Source organism: Euprymna scolopes, chromosome 31, assembly GCF_053919585.1.
Source record: "Euprymna scolopes isolate OS-2025 chromosome 31, ASM5391958v1, whole genome shotgun sequence".
Taxonomy (NCBI): domain Eukaryota; kingdom Metazoa; phylum Mollusca; class Cephalopoda; order Sepiida; family Sepiolidae; genus Euprymna; species Euprymna scolopes.
The window spans coordinates 7,894,004-7,917,843 of NC_136512.1; the positions used below are offsets into that span (position 1 = coordinate 7,894,004).

General features: G+C 34.1%; 1 protein-coding gene across 10 annotated transcripts in view; it reads left to right on the top strand.

Annotated features, from left to right (window-relative positions):
- LOC145255614 (pleckstrin homology domain-containing family H member 2-like) overlaps positions 1 to 23,840 on the top strand; it is a 1,732,783-nt gene that overhangs the window by 822,697 nt on the left and 886,246 nt on the right. The window lies entirely within an intron of this gene.

Sequence of the window (23,840 nt, forward strand, 5' to 3'; positions counted from 1 at the left end):
ACATCAAGTTACGTACAATAATTATTATATGGAAAAATGCGCGCATGAAAAGTAATATTCTTAAGATTTTAATTAACCTGGAAAAGTAAAGGACAAGAAATTCAACCTGGAAAAGTAAAGAACAAGATATTCTAGTAAAGTAAAAAATAAGAATTTTTTAGACTTAAAATATTGCAGCTAAAAATAAAATTTGAATATTGATAAATATTTTATTTATTATTTGCATATGTTGTTGTTTATTGTTGAGTTAGAAAGGGTGTCAGTCGCTGGATTGAACTTATTTCCCCCCTATTATTTGCATATATTTATGTAGTGAAAATTGTTTGAATAAAATTAATTCATTAGTTAGTTAGTTAGTAGATGGAATTAATAAATTTATAATTTACATAAAAATTAATAATTTTATTATATCATAATTAGGATCATTTAATTCTTTCTAACTCAACAATAAACAACAACATATGCAAATAATAAATAAAATATTTATCAATATTCAAATTTTATTTTTAGCTGCAATATTTTAAGTCTAAAAAATTCTTATTTTTTACTTTACTAGAATATCTTGTTCTTTACTTTTCCAGGTTGAATTTCTTGTCCTTTACTTTTCCAGGTTAATTAAAAGTTATGCAAAATAATAAAAAAAAAAAGCGTTTGTCACTTATGTACTTATTCTCCTGTTTGTGAACCCACATATTTTGTTGTAACTTTTTTTCTACTGAACCAATTTTCGAAATTTTTTTTTTTCAAAATGTAGCTAATGAGGTGTTCTATCCAACTTTATAACCTGTTTGAAATTTGGTTGCGAACGGAATTAGTGGTGGAGGTTTGAATGTGTCTCGATTCATTCAATTTCGGACTTAAGCATATATTCAACCACTACCGTGGTTGAATGATATATAGTTTTTTAATAAGCAAGGTCTCCTCGTCAGCAAATTGTGAAGGGTTTTTATTGCATTTAAAAGACACCATAAGTAAACCTAGCATTAAATCTTTTAATTTTTCGCTTTTTGAAATCAGGAGCTATGGTTAAAATACTCATTTATATATATATATATATATATATATATAGTTGCAAAACAACTCCTTCAGCATGTTAAAATTTTAGTACCTTTTTTACAGATTCGTTTCGTTATGAAAGAAACAATCAGTTATTATTATGACAGTACTGCCTCTTTTCATGCATATACTCCTCAGAGATTTTAAATTTTTATCAGGAGCATATGCACGAAAAGCATCGTATTGACATAACAATAATAATGATTGTTTCTGCATAACGAAACGGATCTGTAAACATGTACTGATGTTTGAACATGCTTGAAGAGCTGCTTGCATGAAAAATAAATATATGGATCTTGCAATGTAACTATACTCTTATGCTGTCATCTATCTATCTATCTATCTATCTATCTATCTATCTGTTTGCATGTGTACACACACACACACACATATATATATATATATATATATATATATATTAAATTGTAATTCAATGAATTTCAAAAAACTCTCATTGAAATGAAATGAAGTGGTTGAGTTTCATATCAAAGAATTTTTATTATTCCAAGCAAGACAAAGAATGCTTTAGAAAATTAATCTCCTTAACCTATAGGGTTTCGATGTCTACCATCTCATCAGAGGAGAGAAAATATTAGCAAATAGTTATAAAGGTATGCACCCTATTTGTTAAAGTCAGTGAGACATGGAAAGTCGAAGTGAAAATAATACATTTATCAGAAGTCCTGTAGCAGGAGGATTTGTAGAAAAAGGATATGAATGTTTTTGTAGATCCAGCTTGCTTGGTAAAATCCATGTTATACGTTCTTTACATCCGTTTGGTAATAATGTCCAAGCTATATATTGGGTAATCCGCATAGCTGTGTAGATATCCGAATCCACGTTTCCATAACAACTGATTGTTAAATAAAAACTATTCTGAAGTATGTATATATATATATATATATATATATATATATATATATATATATATATATATATATATATATATATATATATATATATATAGGCGGAAGTTTCTCAAGAGCTCTTTCGGCTATCATCTCATCAGGAGAAAATCGATAGCGTACAAAATAATATTATGTCGAAACTTTAAAGAGTTAATGGGGAACTATTGAATGTGCCAAAAATACGGGGGCAACTAAAATTAAGTTTATTAACGTCTAAAAACGATTAAAATATTGGCACAACGAGGGAGAAGAAAAAAACGGGAGAAAAGATTCAAAGTTCCCCAAAGAGAAACAATGCTGTTTCCTTTTGCCGGCACAAAGAAGGCTTACACGCATCGCAATAGAGACAGACTCCAAAATCTTTAAATGGTTTCTGGAGTCCGCTTTATGTAGCACTTCGAACCATTCTATTTTATATCTATATAATAGAATCCGACTTTAAAATTATATTAAAATAATATTTCAAAATAAACTTTATTATGTTATGAGTTGAAAGTTTATTTTCCCGTTTTTTCATTTTACTTTATTTCAAGTTCTCAGAAACCAAAGGGCCCCACTACCTGCGGCTAACACTTGATCTCTATATGAGATACATTGATATTCGAATGTTCATATGAGATACATTGATATTCGAATGTTCATATGAGATACATTGATATTCGAATGTTCCAGTAAAGTTTTCCTTAACCATTCAAACACAATAAATAAAATAAATAAATTGACCATTCAAATAGTATATCTTTCTCGTGGTCTCTTGGTCTTACTGGACAAGAATTCGCTTTGTCTGCTGGAATCTTCAGCTTCGTGCTGTCATTTGAGGTAACATCACTTGGGGAAGGTCCACTTTTCATCATAAAAAGTATGGAGATCTTATTTGGGCCGTGAACACTATGCGATTTTGAATATTTAATCATTAATTATTTGTTGGAAAAACTATCCCCATGCTAGGTTTTCCTTACAAACTCCTATACAGAAAGGCCTTAGACATTCGAGGATAGTTTTAGAAATATATTCAAGTCTTTATATATATATATATATATATATATATATATGTATATATAGGTGTATGATGACATGTAAGATGACCATTTTTCAACATTTTTGAATGACCTTGTGCTTAATTTGTTGAAATATTTTTTCATATATATATATATATATATATATATATATATATATATATATATATATATATATGTATATGCGTATATATATATATATATCTGTGTATGCATATATATATATATGTGTATGCCTGTATATGATATATATATATATATATATATATATATATATATATATATATATATATATATATATATGAAGAACAAATAATTAATAATTCGTATTTAAAAAGTTCGGCAAAAATATCTTAAAATCTCTCCATTTCTTCATTCTATGCACAATTTTTCTTTCTTTTAATAATTTTTGGAACTCACTTTTTTTTCCTTCTACCCATTTGTGAATTATTTCACCGAATTCTGCCTTTGGGATGATGTCGAAATATCTTCCAGTAATGCGATTCCTTTGGATTTTCACTTGTGGATACGGAACTTTAACCAACTTTTCTTGGATTTTACCGTTATTGGATTTTCTACTCTTCACTCGACCATCCATTCACGTGAAATCATTTTCCTTTTTTCCCCGTTCCCTGTGCTTCACTGTTTTTTAACAAGTAAGCTCTATGGCTTACTTGTAGTTTCATTAAATACTTTTGCAAGCAAAATCCGATTCCGCATTTTACTTATTCCTACCCTCTGATGAGAAGGAAAATATTTCTTTTGAAATTCCACGGATTAATACAATCCGCTTAATTTGTGTGTCCTTTTTGAAAATTAAATATGTTTTTAATGCTTCTTAAAGTGTTTTCAACATGTTTTATTAATTATTTGTTCTCATTATAAGCTCTATTTCCTATTTGGTTTCATTGAGCTTTTACATCTGGTTAGGATTAATTTATAAATATTAAGTTTTAGTATTTATAATATATTTTAAGTTTGCTGTTTTGGATTATTCTTGTAAACTTAATTATATATATATATATATATATATAGAGAGAGAGAGAGAGAGAGAGAGACCGAGAGAAAGACCGACAGACAGACAGAAAAAGACAGACAAACAGACAGACAGAGAGAGGAGTATATTAAACCGAAATAGGCTAAGTTTTAATTAATTTTTTTTACATCATTTAATATTCTTTTCTATTTAACTGGTTTAAAACACTCACGTTTAATCAACCAATACAATTCAAGCTCAGTGGGCGACACATCGGGTCACACTTAATCTAGTATACTCTTAATCTGACACTGAAATGTATATCCCAAATTGGTAAATAAAGTACTTTATTCAATAAAACTTCAATTATTTCACAGAATAAGAGTTTTTTTCGTATTAATACCGAAGAAGTCTGGAGGAAATTTCCTCAGTTTCCTTCTTTTATTTGATCTTTTTTTTTTTCCTGGCAACTAAATATAAAATTGGTTTGAAAGCCGTTCGATATCGAATCGGTTTTGCCATAAGCTTTCGGGCGTATTCGAAAATAATATCGGCTCAATTGTGTACAATGACCTTGCTTGGGTGGCAGCAACACAGTTTTAATAGCGAGATATTGTGCTATATCCGGTTTTCTGTCAAATTGTACTTCTTTTGAACCAGCCATCCTCCATCCAACACAAGGTTAAGCTAGGCCTCGTGTTCACATATAATGTTGACCGTAAGTTCTCAAACTGATATTCGCATTAATTTAGACTCATATATTATTAGCAAGGTTATCCGGCATAGTCCGGGGCGAAAGTATAACATGTAACTTCTATCTCTCTCTCTCTCTCCCTTTAATCTGTTTTGCCTCTGCCCTCTCCTCACCTCCCTTATTCTTCTTCGCCCATTTCTCTCTCTGGACACACACACACACACACACACACACACACACACACACACACACACACACACACACACACACACACATTAACACTCCCCCCACACACACATTAACACTCCCATACACACTCTCACACTCACACGCACGCATTCACTCACATACTAACACATTCATTCACACGCACACACATCCACATTCACACACTCTTTCACATACTCACACACACACACACACACACACACACACACACACCTTCAATTGGCATAAGAGAAATATGACTGTAAAAAAAAAACACTATTACTTCCCATTCGTTAATGTCTTGAAAATGTGATAACATTAAAAGATGTGTGTACATCTTGATAACATTAATAACGATTTGATCCCTTGACTTAATTTTAGCTATTATATATCCCGGGCTACGCTGATTAAAAAAATACTAACTTTATGACTGTTTGTTGTTTATTTTTCAAATTTTAACCGGACATACAAGCAGACATTGGCCCATTTTATGATAAATAAATAAAAAGCCCTGAGTTCATGTCGAATTCAGTCATATTGGTTGAATGCTACAAGGTCATAATATGTTCAAATGTTAATTATGCTGCAGATGTTTTGCAAGTAAATGTTTTGTCGATGAATTGAATCTGTCGGCATTTGCAAAATATACTTATTTAATTATAATTAATTAATTATAATTAATTAATTATAAACTTAATTATACTCTTTTAGATTCACATTACTTGTAAATCAGATTATGAAATAATTTATTGTTAATTGTAATTTATTAATTACTAGCAGGGCTCGTGTTCCGGCATTGCTCTCTTCTTTATGTAACTTTTCGTTGATTTTTCTTTCTTCGGTGAAGGCTGGAGGGTTGCTGTTATATAGAAAATTTTCATCCTTACTCGAAAAAAATATTTACACACAGCCTTCCTGATGATGTCTTCAAATTACGCATGCAACTTATATTAATTCTTCCGATCTACACACTAAAAAAATCGCCAGAACAATTGAAAAATAGAAAAGGTCTAATCAAACGGAAGGTTGTTGTTGTCTACCTGGCAGCCCATACAATACGCTTAAACATGCTATTTTAATTTATGCAGATTGCATATGTATTATTATAGAATCAATCCTCTATTGATTATTATATGTTACGAGGAATTATTTGCCCGATGGATTAATTCGCAAAAATTAAAAAACATATATATAAAAATAATAATGATAATGTTGTTCATCAAATTCCGTCTGTGTTTGTTTACAATATCACGTCAGCTGATATTCGGGCTTGACAATGAATACCCTGGAAAAGTCACTTCTGATTAGTGTTTAGTTTTAAAATATGCAAACGAAGAAATGATTTGCGGCAATTTTAAATGGTATTTCTTCTTTTATCGTAAATTGAACTCATTAATAAGAAAAAAATTAAAATAAAACGGCACACCTGGGCTTGATCATTCGATCTATAGTGGAATGCTTTTCCACCAAGTTATATCTCCAGATTATAATAAATCTGTTTGTTTTAAGGAGAAATGATTTGCTGAGATTTTATTATCCCTCTTGCCGGTGTAACGTAAAATATTCCTCTGTAAAAATTATTTTTTTTATCTATCAGAGAGAGAGAGAATATTTTTAACGTCGGATATTTTTGATTTTCAAAACTTATCGAATGAATTTCTGTACAAAACATATCTAAGAACACTGCCAGACATATAAATTACATTTGTGTGAAATTTGTAAAAGATAGGCTCAACTGTTTCAGAACCTATGAGGAACTCTCTCTCTCTCTCTCTCTCTCGCACACACACACACACACACACACACACACACACACACACACAAAGAAAATGAATTTTGTATAATAGTATATATATAAATATTTCTACAGCCAAACAGCGTTGCAGCCCACAAGAGCCAACGAACCAGAAGTCCAAGACTCGAGTTTCATCTATTTTTGGGCTCATCAGTTGGACATATCCGAACCTGGGATTCGAAACCCAAGCCTTTTTGCATGCAAAGCAAACACCTTGCCAAATGAGCAAACAAAAATTTCTTGTGTGTGGGGCGTTTTCTCATTTGACAAAGTGCTTGCCTAGCGTGCAAGAGACTCGGGTTTCGAATCCTGGGTTCGGATATGTCTAACTGATGAGCCTAAATGAGGGCGAAACAGGTTATGGACTTCCAGTTTGTTGACTGTCATGACCCTTGTGGGCTGAGACGTTGTTTGGCTGCGGAAATAATTATCTCTCACATTCTGAAAAATTCTAATAGTATATCTATAATATAAAGCTGAACGTCTGTGTGTGTGTGTCTGGTCACGAATAGGTTCCTATATGGTTGACTATTATAGAAAACTGATCAAATATAATGATAGAAGATTATCGAGACACAGGAATGGGTATGTTTGATCTGGCATAATGATGATTCATTAAAATTGTGGGGTCTGCGTATGCGCCTGGTCTACAAAGTATGAAAATAAAAAATTAAAAAAAAAAAACGTTTACAAGTGTTTTTGATATAGATGTACATAATAATACTTTGATAGGTATGTTTTAACTTAAATAGGGATGGTATAATAAAATTGTGGAGTCTGCGTTCGCGCCTGGCCTCCATAGATTGGAAATAGGCACAAACTTTAATAAAGACGTTTCATATCTATCTGCGTAAGTATACTTTGATAATTATGTTTCAGTTTGAAGAAATATGGTATAATAAAATTATGGGGTGTTCGTTCGCGCCTGACGGCCATAGAATGGAAAAATGTCACAAAGTTTAACAAAGTTTTTAATATAGATCCATAGAATATTGTGATAAGTGTCTCAGTGTGAACAGGTATGGTATAATAAATTATGGGGTTTATCTATTTTATTTCTACTTTCATCATATTTTGCTTTGGTTTTGATACCTCCAAATTCGAAGCTATCTCTTTACAACCCTTCCTTTTCATAACCTATCATACTTTCATAAATCAGTCTATTTTCTGTACGCTGTTTTTTAACCCAGTCAACGACGGGTACTTTTGCTAGTATATATATATATATATATATATATATATATATATATATATATATATATATATATATATATATATATATATATCTTCATTCATATTAATTAATATATCTATGATTACACATATGTAAGTATGTTGGTACCTACATATCTCAATCTCTTCATACTTTTAAATCTTCATTATTTATCTGCTTCAGTCAGACTGTTTATCTATCCGTCCGTCTATCTATTCTCTCTCTCTCTCTCTCTCTCTCTCTCTCTCTCTCTCTCTCTCTCTCTCTCTCTCTCTCTCGTGTGTAGAACGGAACAGCTGCAGCAATCGGCATTGGTTCAAACAGTGCTAACAAATTGAATGATTACCCCTCCCCTTACCCCCAAGGTCAACAGTTGTGCCATTTTATAATTTTGTTTCTGTAAAGATTAACGCTTTAGTTTTTCACATCATCATCACTTCAGTCAGCGTCCACAACCACATTGTTTTCTATTATTCTAATTAATTTTTTTTTCTAATCGTCATAATTGCAGTCACCATCCTCATCATTTCCATCATCTTTTTGAGATTTTGCTCAGTTTTTCAGTTTTCTTTTATGTCAAAGTCCTTGAAATAAAATAGAATATATATATATATATATATATATATATATATATATATATATATATATATATATATATATATATATATATATATATATATATATATAGATGTTGTTTTGTTTTGGTTTTAGCGATATGTTTTGAATGAATGCAATTATTTACGAAAGTGCATTTTTATCTAAATGCGAGCTGGGAATAATTTTCACTTTTAACCAATTTGGTACCCCCACATGGGGAGTGGTATATATATATTATTTCATTTTATTTTATTTTAATTATATTTTAAAAATAATATATATATATATATATATATATATATATATATATATATATATATATATATATATATATATATATATATATATATATATATGATGAGAAGGAGAGTATTTCTTCGAAACTCCGCGGATTAAGGACTATCCACTTATCTTGTGCTTCCTTTTTTAAAATTAAATATGTTTTTAACTCTTTTTCAAGATGTTTTTAACATGTTTTATTAATCATTTGTTCATATATATATATATATATATATATATATATATATATATATATATAGAGAGAGAGAGAGAGAGAGAGATATGATGGCATGAATATAAGTATATCTGGATCTTCCCATCTTGCGGGAATATGATTAAGCCATAAATATTGACTGGTAGAGCCGTTATGAGAAACATTTCTGACATTTCTGGACTGTGTGTTTTATGCGAGACACCGTTTCCGGGGAGACAGACTTAAACAAAGGCTGAAAAGAATCCGACATAGGCAATCAGATATTGGTCCCCTTTGTTTTGAATTTGAAACCGACGATACCGATATTTTTCTTATGTTCTGTAACACATATGAATAAATATTACCCTTTTACTTTTTTTAAATTTTCTTACTAACCAACTACAATTTATTGGTTCTCTCTCAGCAAACTTTATATGCATATACACTCACGCGCTCTCACCTACACACCAACGCACGTACACAGACACACTTATGAGGAGAAAACATGCCCTCCACACCTCCACACAAGTAAGAGGAAAAATAAATTTTTTAAAAATATGGAAAACAAACAATACCTACGCACACCACGACCTCAATTCTCAATGACCCTGGACTGGTCCCAATGAAACCAGGGGAGGGGGTGAAACATACTCGAATTTGAAAAATGTTTAGAGACACATAAAATTTTTACTCCTTGGGAAAAGCGCTCATCCCCAAAATGCCTTTTCCAAATCATCTATTTTCCAAAATTTCTGAAGAGGACGTTTAAAAAACATGATTAGATCGTCCGAAACGCGTAACAATTATTTCAAAAAAATTATTTCAATAATTTAAAAAAGAAAAATATCAAATAATAAACCATATTTTTGGTGACCGCACTCATTTAAATATATAATACATAGATGATCAGATATTGATCTTTTTTGTTTTGAATTTGAAACTGACGGTACCAATGTTTTTCTGATCTCCTTATTGGTTATTAATTTATTTATTGCGGACTATTATCCTCATCTTTTCTTAGTTATATTTTCATTTATTGTTTTGGCCAACTATTCCTCTGTCAGGTGGTAACCGCGACGGGATAGGAACTCCGAATCTCCTAACTGCATCCTCAGCAATTACTGCCTTCCATAGTTGTTGTTGTCTCACGATGTTTTGGCCAAGTAAGCCTCTGGCCGGCTAGGATTGAAACCACTATCTTCAGACAATGTCTATCTGGAACCGTAGAAATTCAACGTCTCTATCCACTGCAACACAGGCCACGAAGGGCAATCACGGTTGGATATTTTGGTTTTATAAATCCACGTTTATTCATTGTCTGATCGTTGATGGTCGGGTCCGTACCGAATGGTATATATTATTTAATTGGGATTCATTATAGAGATGAGTATTATTTATTAATTTATTTATTTATTGCGGACTATTTTCGTCGCGATTACCACCTGACGAAGGCCAGAGGAATACTTGGCCAAAACACTGTGAAACAACAACTAAGAAAGATGAGGATGATAGTTTGCAAATAAAAAAAAATTAATAAATAATACTAATCTCAATAATGAATTCCAATTAAAATAATATAGCATTCGGTACGGACCCGACTATGGAAGATCAGATAATAAATAAACGTGGATTTCTAAGACCAAAAAATCCAACCTGATCGTCCTTCGAGGCCTGTAGCTCAGTGGATAGACGTTGAATCTCTACGGTTCCAGGTGAGAATTGCTCCTATCCCGCCGCGGTTGCCACCTGACAAAGGCCAGAGGAATAGTTGTCCAAAACGTTGTAAAACAACAACTAAAAATATAATAGTCCGCAATAAATAAATTAATAAATAATACTCATCTCAATAATGAATTCCAATCAAATAATATATATTGGTGTTGCGTAGAACCCACAAACTATATTCTAGGCAGTAATATCCATTTTTCCACACAATAAACGAGTATTTAAGGTAGAAAATAGCGCACAGTTTTGCAATAGTTTTTTCTTCTTTTTTCAAAAACTTTAAAATATTTCATCGTAAACACAAAATGCATTTCTGAATAAAATTTCGAAGAACTTTCAAAAGGTCATGCATCAATGGATTTATTTGCTTTTCCCTTGAGCTTCTATCATTGTTTGTGTCTTTTTTTAATTTTCATTGTTTGTGCCTTTTTTTTTTAAGTTTCATCATCATCATCTGCAATGTGATACAACTCAACATCCTTTGTTGTACTTTATAGCTTTTTTTAGTTGGTGCTTTGGTTTTATGTTTTATGTCTGTCGTGTTTGTTGTATGGTTTTTTTTTTTATCAAAGCTTTTATTGGATATATAACTTGTTTGAATAAATAATTAATTGCTACCAATATATATATATATATATATATATATATATATATATATAATTTGTTTAAACATCTAAGATCATATATTAACTGAAAGAAAAATCAATTATGTTTGTTTACGAAGATGAAAATCAAGATATAATGTTGCTAAATCTATGCTATGATTTTCGTGGCAGTTGGCATTGTCGTTGGTTAATGTTTCTATGTATAACTTAAAATAAACACTGCATTGGAACAGCTTTAATCAATTGTACTATCTTTGTGTGTGTGTATATATATATATATATATATATATATATTTGAATATGATTTCGAAATTATGTACATCGTCATATATATATGTGTGTGTGTGTGTGTTTCTTTCTATTGTTTTAATTTTAATATCTCTTTGTTTTTTCTGGAGATGGGGCATTTTTGCCGGATGCCAAACATTCTCCCATTAGTTTAGTTACTCCAATCGAGAGATCTTTTTAAAATTCTAATCGTCCCCTAAAGAAAGCCATGAAGGCTCGTTGAACCTCACCTTTACACTTATTATAAGCTGTGCTTTGTTGTCGAGTTTTTGTCGCCTATCCAAGTTTTGTGCGCAGAGTGCATTTGGTTGATAAAAATTTTCATTTCAGTATTGCCCTCGTCAAACCAGTCCTGATGCTTTCTTTGTGTCATCCCGAGGACTTCCACTGCTGCAGACGGGGGTTAAGAGATTCGATGTCCTAATAAAGTTTACTGGCAAGCTCAGTTTTCTTTTCAGTGGACTTCAGATGCGTTTTGAAACCGTCAATCTTGTAACTCTGCAGCTTTGTATACGTACAAATCTGCAGTTTCAAACCTGGCTTGAGGTAGTTGCTTGTCTAGCTTCACGGATGAGCTGTGATACAGCGAAACAGTACTGTATGTTGATGATTATATATATATATATATATATATATATATATATATATATATATATATATATATATATATATATTGTGTACAGAAAGTTGTTAGTTGAGACAGATCATTGGTACCATCGGTTTCAAGCCCGATAATAAGGCCCAAATCGGGGCCTCAAATGATTGGGGTTTTTACAGATTTCTCGTCTATGGATCTTTAGCCGGTTAAAATAGTTTTTAAGGGGTCAAAAATGGGTCAAAATTGAAAAAATCGTTGTACATTTTGTACATTCATCTTAGTTTATTTTTATTTTTAATCAGTTCACATCTGTGTCACGTGGGTACAGTGGTACTAGCTTTGTATGCTGCGGTTTTGGTTTCGATTCTAGCTGATGGCACCCAAATACTTTTTCTTTTTACTTTTGAAATTATGACTCTATAATAATATATATAAAATCTGGACGAATTAAAATATCATATTTAAGCGTATTTTACACTCGGGCAAAGCCAGGAATCCCCCTCCCCCCGCTAGTGTCTATATAATAATATATCTAGATAAATAAAGAATGCGGACAGTAGCGAAGCCTTTTTTTCCCCCCTTTTAATGAAAATGAAAAGTAAAAAAAAAAAAGGAATTTTTCAAAAGTGAAAAGGGCGGGGAGGGGGGGGGGACAGAATTGATGAAACGTGGAAACTGAATTAATAAAATTTGTGAAAGTAAGAATTGATCGAGCATCACATAGTGGCTTTATATTTACAAACAAGAAATCGGTCAGCATCTATTAAGTGTCCGCATGTGAAGAACTAACGTATTTATATTTAGTAATCCCATTTGAGTTATCACTGAGTAGCCCTACCCACCACACACCTGCCACCCACCACACACCTGTCACACCCCTTGCCTGTTAAGTTCCTATTTACAATGCCTCCCCACGGGACAGAGTTAGACACCAGGGTCGTTTTTTAACGTGGAGAAAAGGAACAAAAATAAAAATTGTCTCAGTCGTGAAGGATTTCTCCTCCACTGACAGAGAACAAGAAATTGAAGTGCAGCATCTGAAGAACAGATACTACACTGTGTTGATTTATTTGCTTCCCCACTGAGCAAATTAGGCACAAGGCCGTTTTTTTTAATGGGGAGAGAGAGGGAGGGGGAGGGAAAGGGGGGATCCAGCTCCCGAGAGGTGGGAAATGGGAGCTGGATGGTAACTGTGGTCTGTAGGGTGATCCCTACATTGACCAAGTTCAGATATGTGGGGTTACCCCCACATATGGTCTTTGCTAGTCATAGCTAGTCTTTGCTTGCAGTATCTGTCGGAACAGATGGTATTTATTTGCTCCCCCACCGAGCAAATTAGGCACAAGGCCGATTTTTAATGTGAGGAGTGAAGGGAGGGGGAAGGGAAAAAAGGGGGACCAGCTCCCGAGAGGTGGGAAATGGGAGCTGGTTAAAGGTCAGGCATGTGGGGTTGCCCCCACATCTGGTCTTTGCTAGTCATAGCTAGTCATAGCTAGTCATAGCTTGCAGCATCTGTCGGAACAGATGGTATTTATTTGCTCCCCCACTGAGCAAATTAGGCACAAGGCCGTTTTTAATGTGAGGTAAAAACCAGCTCCCCAAAAAGGGGTCACTCTGGTTACCAAAAATAATAATTGTCCCAGTATAGAGGGTTTCCCCTCCATTGACTGGTACAAATTATCTTAAGTGCAGCATCTGTCGGAACAGATACTACACTGTGATCTTGTCCCGAAGGCCTCTGCCTGTTAAGTTCATTCACAAATCAGCCGACACATGATAGCCATTGTGTTATCTGACGTTTGAAGGGATTTAATCTATATTTCAAACTTATCCTTGAAATCCCAAGAAAGCAAAACGCAATAAAAAGCGATGATTTGACCTTCTTCTTATATAGCAACTCTACGCGCCCAAATGTTCACCTTTGTGCCAACGTTTGGAACTGAAAAATTAGAATATTTGATATCCTATTTAGTCACATACAGCATGCATTCGGGTTAATCGCGTTGACACACCGATTCTCATCAAGTTAAGCAACGTTGAGCCTGGTTAGTACCAGATGGGTGACCACTTGGGAATTCTAAGCGCTGTATGTGTTCTCTGCTTATCTCGGCATTTGTTTCCAGTCGACCTGTACATACACTTCACTTGTCAATGGTATTTAACAATGTCGACTCAGGAGAGATATGGTTGGAGATTGTGTACCTACTCTCACAAACATTTCACGCTCAGGCACCCCCTTCGTGGGTATCCATAGTCTGTCAAAGACTGAAGGAGCCCCATACAGCATAATTCAGGTTGACACACTGGTTTCCGTTAGATCACCGAAGTTAAGCAAAGTTGAGCCTGGTCAGTACTTAAATGGGTGACCATGTATGTATGCTCTGTATGTGCTCTCCGCTTATCTCGGCATTGTTTCCAGTCGTCTAGAACTTTTTCTTGCCCCTGGACTCAAACAGTGCCGATTCAAAAGAGGTGTGGTTGGAGATCGCGCAACCTTTGCCTCACAATTACACGCACAGCTAACCTTACAGGGGGGTATCCATAGTCTCTTGATACTGAACGGGGTGGGGGTCATCATTTAATCACATTTTTAACACCATAGTTATAAAAGGACGCAAAGAAAAGATGTTAAGCCGATTAGCAAAACGGAATAAAGGCATCGCGATCCTGGATACGTAAGCAGGGCACTTGCTGACTGAATTTAAAATAATAGATACCAAGAAAGAAGATTGGAGAATAGCACTTTATTCTTTTCTATTTGATATGCACATCATTTTTTTTTTTTTAAATACGTCTCTTTGTATGTGGTGTACTGATATTGTTGAGCATTATTTCTCCGATAATCCTATTGGATCACCGAAGTTAAGCAACGTTGAACTTGGCCAGTAGCAGATGGGTGACCATTTGGGACTTCCATCTCGTCATTGTTTCCAGTCGTTCTGGACTTCTTGCCACTGGACTTAAGCAGTGCTGATTAAGGAAAGGTGTGGTTGGGGATTGCACAATCTTTGTTTCACAATTACACGCGCAGCTGCCCCTAAAGGGGATATCCTTTGTCTTTCTAGACTGAATAGAGGCATCGAATTTCTAAAGTTTAATTAAAGTTCCGTAATATTCCAGTTTTTATTACAAAAATAATAAAAAAAATTTTATTTATTAACAGTTTGTCTAGAACAATTTCGTCATGAAAATATTAAAAAAAAAAAAAACGAATTTCAAAAAATATATTACTTTTCTTGATCGGACTATTGTTCTCATTTGTAGTGTTATTTGTGCAATGTTTCGATTGATATAGACTTCGACCTTCGTTGGGCATGTTGGTCGCCATCTTGGAAAAGAAAGGTGAATAGTTACTGGCTCCGTAGATAGTTTCACATTCTGGGTTTTTTTCACCGTATTTTCGTATGTATGAAAAAAATTTGGTTGGCAAATGGCGGAAAATTTTGTTATTATTTTATTAAAGTTTGACAGAGAATTATCTCCCTTTTTTACCGTTGAAATTTCAAGGAGGGGTTGTACAATTTTTGTGCTTTCTTTATAATTAGAGGTTCCAATATACTGCTGATTTCTCGATCTGCTTAGTAATTTTTTTGTGCCATTTCTTTAAGTCGTCTAACTTTCAATCTTGCATCCTTGTCAATTATTTTGACCTTGTTCAAAGAATATAAATAGGATTTTTGAGATGAGAATTGATCATCCATAATATTTGGACAGTTTTGTTATGAAAATACAAAAAAAAAAAACAAACAAACAAGTTTTAAAGAATATAAATAGAAACAAAACGAATTTTGTTCTGAAATTTTTTTAGATGAGAATTGATAATTTGTATTATTAGGACTACTGCACATTCCATTAAAATACTTGTAAAACAGTCACCAGGGATGCAACATTGTGGCGATGGGTCAGGTGTTGAAGCTTGGTTGATAGTGTGAGAGCTATTAGGTTGGGGACTCATTTTGGAACCTTGTCTAAGAGGGATAATATAGATGCATGTAAGCCACTAATATTTATTGTGTTCTAGCATTTCAGTCCAGCGTTGCCCAGGTGTTGCCCAGGTGTTTGGAGGTGTATGTTGAGCAAAAAAAAAAAAAAAGTGGTAGTAGGAAGGCAAGCTCGAACCCGTAACGTGAATGAGGAAAAGAATGGGGATAAAACGTGATGTCTTTGCTGTTACGACCACCACCAAACCGGAAGTGACGCAGGTTTAAATTAAGGCTAGATAATCGAAAAAAAAGGGGATGACTTTCGACAATATCGGTGAAAAAAAGCGACCCCTCCCTGTAGAAAAGTGCTCAGTGTAGGATGAAAGAATTAATGTTTTTGGCCAATTTTCCGATATTTGTCGTCCGAAGGGTGGACCTTTAAAACGATACCGATCTCATGAAAATCCGTTGCCGCTGTCGAAAGTTTTAGGCAGACATACATACATACATACATACATTTAAACAAACAGGTGAGATTTATATTATAGACTAGCGGGGGTGCCAGCTGTTGCCCATGTGTTTGTCAGTGTGTGTAGGAAAAAAAGTTTTGGTAGGTAGGTAGGCTCGAACCCGAACCCTTGACGTGAAGGTGGTAAAGAAAAGGAAAAAATCCTGACATCTTACCGCTCGTCCACAACAACACAGGAACTGAAATTTTGTTTAATTAAAAAGTTAAATGACAGGTGCGTGAATTTAATGAGGTCAAACATCACGCCATAAGGGAATGAAATCCCGCACTTAACTTTGGCTGCAAGCCAGTTTCTGCGTTTCCCTCCAAGATGTTGGGGAAAACCAGCCCTCCCATGTAAAGAGGAGTACCCAAATGAATAGCAATCGTCTGATATGACGGGGGTTCGAAAATCATCCCCTCTTTGCGATTGACTAGCCTTAATTTAAACCTTCGTCACTTCCACTTGGGCGATAGACGTAACAGCAAAGACGTCACATTTTTTTTACGTTCATTTCCTCTTTTGCTGTACAGATTCGAGCCTGCCTGCCTACTACCACTTTTTTTTTTGCTCAACACACACCTCCCAACACCCGGGCAACGCCGGGCACCCATGCTAGTTCGTTATAAACAACAAAAACGTTTTTCATCACAATCGAAAATTTCAAATGGCTAAAAACATGTTTACATTGGACTTGAAGGCTACCATGTTGCAATTAGCCGGACAGCGGACTTATTGCAACAGTGTGCGAAACATTTGCTTCTGAAGCGCTTTTAAATATTTTCTTATAATTTGAACGCAATTTGTCCCCGCCCCCAAGTTGCACAATGTATTTAAGTGCACAGGAAATGGGTGAGCTGACATTTGCCCTCAGAGCTGGCCCTTTCTGACCCCAGGCGATTTTAAGGGAAGTTCCGCTGGAAAAAAAAAAAAAAAAAAAAAAAGCACTAAACACCCAATCAGCTAGTGTTGAAAAGCACGTAGGCCAATAATAGCTAAATAGCGGAAGCGTCGCATTCAGACAGTTTCGTGTTTGTTGACGAAGTCCATAAATACAAATGCTAACACATGCAGAGAGACTGATGCAAATTATCAGGGGTGATGGCAGCAGCTGAGTTGAAAATTTCGTGGCGTGTTGTCGGATCAGGGCTGTCGGGATTTATATTGCAACTCAAATTACGAAAGTCCAACGTACATAAATCCAAATATCCAAAACGTAGATATTATTTGGATTCTTCAGACTACTGTTTTCATCTTGAGTGTTCTTTTCACAACGTTTCGGTCGATGTAACCACCGACCTTCTTCAGGTGTATCCTGCGAACTCGGGGAATGTATACTGACCCAGGGTAGAATTTAACGATATGGGAACCGCTAATTATAAAGTCAGAAGTAAACAACAACAACAACAACAACAATAATAATAATAATAATACGTACATATATATATATATATATATATATATATATATATATATATATATATATTTAAAGTGATGGTTGTGTAGTTCCAACGAGAGAAAAAATGTATATTTAAAAGAGTGTAGCCATCAACAATTGTGGGTTTTTTTTTAAAGGTTTTCATCATATTTTTATTTTAAAATATTTTTATTTTAAAATAAAAATATGATGAAAACCTTTTAAAAAAACCCACAATTGTTGATGGCTACACTCTTTTAAATATATATATATATATATATATATATATATATATATATATATATATATATTACTGAGTTTATATAGATCATCGTATAACGATTACATCAATATCTGACACTACGTAAAGAACATTTAAAATTAAAATGTTTAAATTCAACGTTATTTCACGCGGTTAATGGTAGCCAAATGGATACGGTCTTTGCTAATCAAGCCAGAGATGGTTCGTGTTGCCGAGTTCGAATTTGTCGACTGGTGTTAATCGTGACACCCTGCACTTAAGATTCCCGAAAGGATGAAATACTAGTGTATGTAGGGATTTAATTATCATGGTAAATATATATATATATATATATATATATATATATATATATATATATATATATATATATAAGAGCAAATAGTTAATAAAACATGTCAAAATTGCCAACTGTCATCACGACGGTTCTAGGTTCAATCCGTGGCTTGGGAGAGGTGCTAGTCTAGCGGCACTGATGAGTTGTGATACAACGAAACAGAACTGTATGTCGATGACTACAAATATATTTTAAAGCCCCCCCCCCATCTTTGGGTTGAGCACTGTCGTAAATAATCTCACTCGCTACTTAATTTGGCTGAAAAATGCGACGCTCACGGTTTGTTTACAAACAAGCGGTTTGAGCACTTTACAAGTGGCGGACGGATGTTTATTTAAATAGACATTCGGAGAGATTAGTTGCGGGCATCACTTCCGCGGTCGAGGGGTAGAACTGCCGACTGTCATCATGACGGTTCTAGGTTCAATCCTTGGCTTGGGAGAAGTGCTAGTCTAGCGGCACTGATGAGTTGTGATACTACGAAACAGGACTGTATATCGATGACTATATATATATATATATATATATATATACACTAGTAGTATTACCCGGTCTTGCTTGGGGGTTACTTTGATGCCTTTTTTTTTATTCCTATTTTGATCTGTATTCAATATTTTCTTCTTTTTTTTATCCTAAAATTATTTTAGTAAATTTAGGTTATATTGACACCTTACTAATCAATAGAGTGCCTACACAGTGTCGGGGATTTATATTGCAAAGTGCCAGCAAGAATCCAATTTCTATGATTTGTCACCTTAGCAGCTATTCTTTCCGCACACGTAAATGTTCAAATCTTCTAAACTTCTTTCCAGTTAATGAAAAATAATAAGACCAATATTTTTTAATATAAAAACCTGTGTTTGTACTGTAATTGCTTGAGGTATTGCCGTCTCTGAAGTTTTGATTAAAGAAAATAATCATTTTATACCAACCACTTAGTTTAAAGCAAACTTAGTTTAAAAAAAAAAGTTTTATTTGAAGTTTTTATTTTAAGTGACTTAAGTGAAATTCAAATGTATTTTTTTTTTATTTCGGCAAAGAAATTAACTTTGCTTAGTTTACGATTTTGTTTTTTCTATCAATTATAAAGTTTAATTAAAATTCCAGAATATTCCAGTTTTTATTACAAAAATAGTAGATATTTTTAAAATATATACACACACACACGTAAATTCTCCAATCTTATAAATAATCTTCTTTCCAGTTAACGAAAAAAACAAAAACATTAAGAAATTTACGTGCGGTATTTGAACCTACAGACCACGTCATGCAAAAACAAAAAATAGTAAAATAAAATAAACATAAAAAAAACATGAATTTTCAAGTCTTATAAATTTCTTTGCAGTTAATGAAAAAAGAAATTAAGAAATTTATGTGCGGAGTGTGAACCTACAGACTACGTCATACAAAAAAAAAAAAAAAAAAAAACAGAAAAAAATATAACAAGCTATCAACTTACCCACAGTAGAATTTTTACGATCCGTTGTTCTATCATTGTTGCTAAGCGACGACATGGAAAAAATGACTTTTGTTTTTTCTATAATCAATTATAAAGTTTAATTAAAGTACCGTAATATTACATAAATATTTAAAAAATATACACATTCTGTTGCCAAGGTCGCTGGAAAAATGGTGGGATCCTTCTACCGCTCCAGTAGACATCTCACCGCTGATGCAATTCTCTATCTATATAAAGGCCAAGTACGTCCAAGGATGGAGTACTGCTGCCACATCTGGTCAGGAGCTGCTAAAAACAGCCTATCATGCCTTGACAAAGTACAAAATAGACTTCGTGGCTTAGTGGGGGGATGCCCTTTTCTCTTCCCTGCAACCTCTCTCCCACAGAAGAAACGTTGCGAGCCTGTCTTTGTTTTATCGTTATTTCCATGGCAAGTGCTCGTCTGAGCTCCATTCTCTGGTCCGCCTCGCCAATCTTTCATGAAAAACACCTGTCTAGCTGAAACCACTATCAATTATTTTCCCCACTCTTTATCTGTTCCTAAATCAAAACGTAGATTCCATGAACAAAGCTTCTTTCTTAGAAGTGCACCTCTGTGGAACTCTGTTCCGTTTGCCTGTTTACCATCTGACTACAACTTGGATGTTTTCAAGTCCAACATAAACAAATTCCTGATAAACCGCTCCCATAAATAAGACACTTTATCAAATCTCCATTACTAACGATTACTATGGTATGATCCTATTGATTACTGTACACACAATAACCCTTATCCCCGAGTGGTTTCCAGGCCTTGATAAGTGGTGACTACTATGTAAAAAAAAAAAAAAAAAAACGCACACACACACGTACATTTTCCAGTCTTGTAAATAAACTTCTTTCCAGTTAACGAAAAAAAAAAGCATTAAAAAATTTACATGCGGGGTTTGAACCTACAGACCACGTCATGTAAAAAAAAAAAAACCCAAAAAAACACGTAAATTTTCAAGTCTTATAACATTCTTTGCAGTTAATAAAAAAGAAAATTAAGAAATTTACATGCGGAGTTAAAACATACAGACCCATCATACAAAAAAAAAAGAAAAGAAAAAAGCACGCTATTAACTTACCCACAGTAGAATTTTCACGACCCATTGTTCTTTCATTGTTGCTGAGCGACAACATGAAAAACATGGCTTTACAGATGATAAATTAAAATAATTTCGGGGATATTCTGAGACAAAACTTAACTAAGATCACCCCCAGACTAATACACTACAGTTCTGTAAATTTTAAAGAAAATTTGTTCAGCCGTTTCGGAGTCTAAGGAACGAACTCATACTTACACACACACACACACACACACACACACACACAGACAAAGTTGCATTTATATAATTGTAGCGATATTTTTTATTCACATGATCATTTGGTATATTTGATAATTATTTTATTGTTTCTTGCATTTGTCGGCAGGTGTACGCTTTTGTGAAAATGATTTTTCAGTAAACAGCCTGGATATTTAACAATTTATCTATGGTTTAAAGTTAAAGGCTTCATTCCCCCCCCCCCCGATTAGTTTCACAAGAAGAAAATAATCCTCTTACAAAATCTGCGCTGGTAGAATATCATTCCTGCCAAATTTCTAGGTTTCATAATGATATAGATTACATAATGCGGTTACTCGTTGATTTGGCTTTTCTGAGAAAGTAAAAACAATGGTTATGGGAATCTATCTAAAAAAACATCATGGGAAAGGGGGTCGTGAACAAATATACATCGACTCCAACAATATATCTCATGTATAAAATTATGTTTAGATTTTAAAAGCAACTAGATCAATGTAAATCTATCTATCTATATATATAAAAGTGAACGTGTGTGTGTGTGTGTGTGTGTGTGTGTGTGTGTGTGTGTGTACATTTCCTACACAATAACTCTGTCAAGTTTCAGTCTACAGACTCGAAATTTGATATACAAGGTATGGAGATTTGGGAAAATCTTTGTTATCCGTTTTTGGCCAGAAATTTGGCTGTTAAGGAGTCAAAGTTCAACGATTTGATCTTTGAGAACTCTACCAAACTCCTAAGCCAATTTTCGGTCTAAACATTTGAAATTTTAGATATAGGTTCCTGGGACATGGATCTAACTTAGCTACCAATATATAAATGTATGTATGTATGTTTGCATGTCTACCTAAAACTTTCGATAGAGGCGACGGATTTTTGATGAGATCGGTATTGTTTTAAAGCTCGACCCTTCAGACGACAAATATCGAAAAATTGGCTAAAAACATGAATTCTTTTACCCTTAACTGGGCACTTTTCTACAGGGAGGCATCGCTTTTTTCGCCGATATTTTCTAAAGTCTTTTCAATTGACTCGCCTTAATTTAAACCTTTGTCACTTTCACTTTGCCGGTGGTCGTAAAAGCAAAGCCGTCACATTTTTTCCCCGTTCTTTTCCTCCTTTGTGGTACAGGTTCGAGCCTGCCTTCCTACTACCACTTTTTTTTTTTTGCTCAACACACACCTCCAAACACCCGGACAACGCCGGGCACCCATGCTAGTAATATATAAAATTATGTTTAGATTTTAAAAGCAGCTAGAACAATATATATCATACATAAAATTATGTCTAGATTTTTAAGAGTTGGACCTAAATAGTATTTAAACTGAGTGATGAGAAGTTGGAAACAATGTCCTTATTTGCCACATGCACAAGCAAAAATAACGAAAGGATGACGGATCCTGACGGTGACTTTTTTTGAATTTTCACCAGAGCCTTGTTAGCCAAGTGACTCTGACATTATCAGGTTGCTATCAGTGAAGAAGGGTTGGACTTAGAAAGTTAATGAACGAATAAAGAGTTAGTCAAAAACCATCCAGGAGTGTTGTTGTTTTTCTCTACTGCTCTCCCTCGACCCAGGACTTCACCATAATAAACAAAGTCTCTGACAGCATAGACACAGCACTCTCCCTCGATACTAGCACACAAGTACATGTATTTGGTGACTTTAATGTCCACCACAAAAACTGGCTTGGATTCTCTACTTACACAGATGGCGCGGGCAGTACAACATATAGCTTCTCTATATCTCACTCCCTATCACAAATTGTTACGTTTCCAACCCGTTTTCCTAACCAGCAAGAACAACACGCATCACTTCTAGGTCTGTTTTTGACCACAGTTCCCGATGATTGTATAACAAATGCTAACAGCCCACTCGGGAACGCTGATCACCCAGTGATAATGGTCGAAAATGCCCTAAACTCTAGAGCCAAAACTGAAGAGCCAGTGCTCAAAACAACGAGATATTATAAGAAGGCTGACTGGGAAGCCATCAGAGATCTTATAAGAGATGCCCCATGGGGAAATATTTTTTCTCTTCCTGCTGAACAGTATGCAAATGAGACCACTGAATGGTTCAAAACGGCAATTGAAGCACATGTTCCCATGCGGAAATTTTATAGCAAGCCCCACTCTCCCCAATGGTTTACTTCTACTTGCGCAACTGCCATTGCTCAAAGGCAGCATGCATACCACAGATTTTACCGACATAAATCCAGTTCAAACAGACAGAAGTATATAGAAGCTAGAAGTAACATTAAGAAAGAAATAGCAACAGCTAAGAGAGAATTTACTGAAACCACTAAAAAATGCCTCGAAGCACAAAAATCAGGAACTCGTGACTTCTGGAAAATCTACAACAGTGTAGTAAATAATAGGCAATCTACAATTCCCCCACTAACCAACAATCACGAGGTTATTTGCTCAGTAACCAAGAAGGCTAATATCCGGGGTCTAT